The 3,930-nt window shown below is 41.1% G+C and overlaps 1 long non-coding RNA gene across 1 annotated transcript; it reads right to left on the bottom strand.

Moving 5' to 3' along the window:
- Positions 1-204: 204 nt before the first annotated feature.
- On the bottom strand, positions 205-3,661 carry LOC120675680. The gene is made up of 5 exons (XR_005675444.1): positions 1,310-3,661; positions 954-1,226; positions 788-879; positions 591-689; positions 205-489 (listed from the first exon to the last, which is right to left on the bottom strand). It is a non-coding gene; the product is annotated as an uncharacterized LOC120675680 (long non-coding RNA).
- Between the last annotated feature and the right edge of the window lie 269 nt (positions 3,662-3,930).

Genomic DNA, 3,930 nt, shown 5'->3' with positions numbered 1-3,930 from the left:
TATTTGAGCCACCACACAAAAATTAGCCTGTGTTTCTGGCTGCATCCTGGAACCAGCCAGGATTTGGTAGCCACCAGCAAACATCATAGATCACACATCAAGCGCTTGGATATATACATCACAGATTATACATCAAGCACATATATATACATCACAAATTATACATCAAACGCATATATATATATATACATCACAGATTACACATCAAGAATGAAAGTTATCTACACAAGTACACATCAAGAATTAAAGTTACAGGTTACAAGTTACAAGGTTTATGACTGCAAGTTTAAATTTACAGGTTACAAGTTCCAAGTTCCAAGTTCCAAAGTTCACTGTTTCAGAGCATTTAGAATGAACTCACGTGGCATGTGCTGGCTCATCATGGAAGCTGCCCTTTGGGTCGATGATCTCCTTAAGAATGAAATCGCAGAGCATCCGCTGGACCATCCTTAGTGCTCCTTGATCTACTTCTTGGGTAGCTTTGTAACCCTGCATAATACAATTATTGAGAATACAAGTAAAACTCAGTTTCTAAAATCAAATGGAGAATCTGATCAGAGCCAAGGCTAGGTAAGTATATATATACTTACAGAAGTCTTTTTAATGACATTTATGTCACCGAGTAGGTCGTACATGTTCAGTGCAACATAGAATCCACACGACAAGCTACCCGACGGCTGTTGAGCGCACTGCATGAAGAAGGTACCAAAATGACACAAGTTAAGGCAGTACCAAATATATATATATATATATATGAAGGCACCAAAAAGGAAATCCTTGCTCTTACCTTAATATCTGTCTTGTGCGTGAGTTTAGGTTTGGTTTTTGTTTGGTTTTTGAATTTTTTTCATCTTTGTCTCCATGTGCTCTGAATAGGCCCTGCATGATCAGCAATATCCATTAGAAACATTAAGAGATGGAATTTATGTGATCTAAACCTAGAATCTACTTACCAGTTCACAATAGTTACTACATCCTTGAACTTTCGCAATGGAAAACTTTTAGCAGAATCCAAATACCAAACAACATTCCACTTCATAGCAATGATCACTAGTACCCAGTGGCTACCAGTGTTGTAGGCACCCACCACGTAGTCGTCATTCATAGCCCTTTTAATTGCTGTTATCACATCTTTGGACTTGTATTGAACGAGTGTGGCTGAGAATATCTGTGGGTCCAAAAACCCAACATTACAGTGCATCTCCTCTGCCTGTTTCATCATTTTCCTACAAATAAACAATTTCTTAGTCATTGAATGAGCTTTTTGGTAAAAATTAAAGAATATCTATTTTAGTTTGAAGGGACTTACAATGTCCAGCACCTCAACAAGCTCATGTCCAGACTATCCAGGTTGTAAAGGTCATACAAGTCATTGAATCCAACTGCCAATTTTAAATCATCCTCAGTATGAAAGTAGGATGCAGCCACCTTTGCAGGAATGTCAATAGCACCATTTCCACTTTGTTTCATGATGTAAGCATGCAATGCTTGACAACATGGCCCAGCAGACTTTAAAGCCTTTTCTGACAACATAGGCTCACCCGGCTTGTATTTTAGATTAGCCATAGTCCAAACAGCGCCAACTTCCATATTTTTAGGCTCATGTTCGATGTGCTGCTGTGGAGATTGGTTGAGCTGCTTATGCTGGGGCTCAGTTTGGATGAGCGGACGCTGCTGGGGCTCAATTTGGATGAGCGGATGCTGCAGGGCTCAGTTTGGATTAGCGGATGCTGGGGCAGAGTTTGGCTATCCAGCTACTGTCTGAGCTGCAGGTCCTGCTGATGTTGCTTTTGCTGACGCAGAGCTAAAGTAGCTGCATCGGAAGCTGTATTACCAGCTGATGGTGCTGCAGAGTTTGGATCTCTAGACCTGGGTGGGATAAGGATTCTCCGTCTTGGCCACTATATGCGTTGCAAGAGAGAATCAGCTAGGGTTGTGATCTCATACTCTACTGGGATAGGCAGTTTGATGTGCCTCGCATTGGGCCACACATAAGTAGGTTGCACCACTGCATACCCATTCTATACCGGTACTGTATGGCAAGTCTGTTGATTTGGATAGACAGTGCCTAATGCGAGCTCCATGTCATACTCGCTGCCATCCAGAAGACTGCACTTAGTTGGCTCTGTCAGCAGATCTATTGTGTCCGGCTGAGGTGGACCATCATTTTGCCCCTTGTTAATGGGCACATCCTCCTCAGCTATGTTGTCAGAAGATCTATTATGTACACTTTGGGTGAGGCACAGACCATCCGGTATGGGCACACATGCAACTCTCAGCAACTCCATAACTCTATTGAATTCTTCACCAACTATCTCTTCCTTGTCTGCATCAGACCTCCTCTTCTTCTTCTTCTTCCTATACATTTCAGCACATTCTGGGCCAAACCCTTTACCCCAGCCAAGTGAACTAGAGACACCTCACACCCGACCTCGATGCTCTGGATTCTCAAGTGCCTCAGTAAGAACATCATTCTCCCTAATCCCAGTGAAAGAACCATCACTAGCTTGAGCTGCAATTCTTTTCACTTTATCTGCTATGTCTGCCACTAGAGGGGAAGTGAATGTTATGTCCCCGCTTGCACTAATGGTCGGCCCTGACCTTGCCTGCAGATATGGCCTAGAACGGCCAGGATATTGCTCCCAAGGGTTCTCCTTTCCTTCTGCAGCTAGCTTTTCATCCTCCAACTCCCAATCTTTCCTTTAACCATAATAATCTTTTCTTCCCATCTTGTGTGGCTTATTGTGTTTGGCTCTCTTCTCTTTCATCTCCTGGCTCACATGCTCGAACAATGGAGATCTGGTTGTCTCTACAAACTGCTCCTAGTCTTCTGGCTTCAAAAAGGGGTGCTTCTCAAAGGGAAGCTCATCTTGCCTCACAAAATCTGCTCTTAAATGGGCCTTGAATCGCCGTTGCAAAAGTGCAATCTCTTTCATAGCCGACTTAATTGCCTTATTGCGAGCAGCTGTGGACAGATTGGCTGGGTACTCTAGCTTTTCCTCCAAAACAGTGAACATATCTCTCCTCATTTCTGGTGTGAGATCCTCAACCGTGACATTGATTGACACCCTCTCCCGAGCAATGAGGCCACAGACCAATACGAATCTTTCCCTTGCAGCATCTGGGGTAGGCCAACCTTGTTCATCAAGTCTAGTTGCAGTCACCTTGTCCTCTGGCCATTTGGTTTGTGTCCTTGACTTACATGCTCGAGTGCTACTCCCAGCAATTTGTGATGAGTAAGCCTGTGAAGCAGCTGCGCTGTTTAAATTTACACCTTGTGTATCAGTTGCATTGTTAACAGGTTCACTGTCACCAGTGGAACTCTTTGATGAGCCAGACTGCAAAGATTATATATCAGGTTGTCAGTAGAGCAACATAAGCAAGGCTGAAATTGTAAACAAAATAAGTATTACATAAGTTCTACTTAGCAAAATTTTATTTGTACTAGTTTAAAATTTCTCAACTCATTTTGTACCATATGCACCAAGTTGCATCAGTAATATAATTATATACTCGTTGGGGATAGGTACTAACCATTTTGACAGGGTGAAACAATACTTATATATCAGAGCAGCAATGAGGTGTAGATTCGATGGCCTTTTGGCAATAATAGGATAAAGCAATCAATTAGTATGATTATGACAGCAAAAAACTATACATTGTAAATGTAACACCCTAATTTAATTTCAGCATTTTATTAATAAATTAATTGGCTTTAGTTAAATTTTCTAAGGTTTATTGTGTTTAGTTGGCATTTAATCTAATTTTTGTTCCTTAATTAATTAAAATTTATCATAGGTTTAAATTTTTGTTGCATTCATGCTGGTGCATGGCTTTATTTTGTTTGAATGCATAGGAGTTGAATTCAAATTTTGTTTGAATTCAAATAGCTTTGTTTGAGTTAGATTTAGAAAGGAGAGAAATAGAATT

Source organism: Panicum virgatum, chromosome 5N (assembly GCF_016808335.1).
Source record: "Panicum virgatum strain AP13 chromosome 5N, P.virgatum_v5, whole genome shotgun sequence".
Classification (NCBI taxonomy): domain Eukaryota; kingdom Viridiplantae; phylum Streptophyta; class Magnoliopsida; order Poales; family Poaceae; genus Panicum; species Panicum virgatum.
This window is presented reverse-complemented; position numbering and strand designations above follow the sequence as displayed.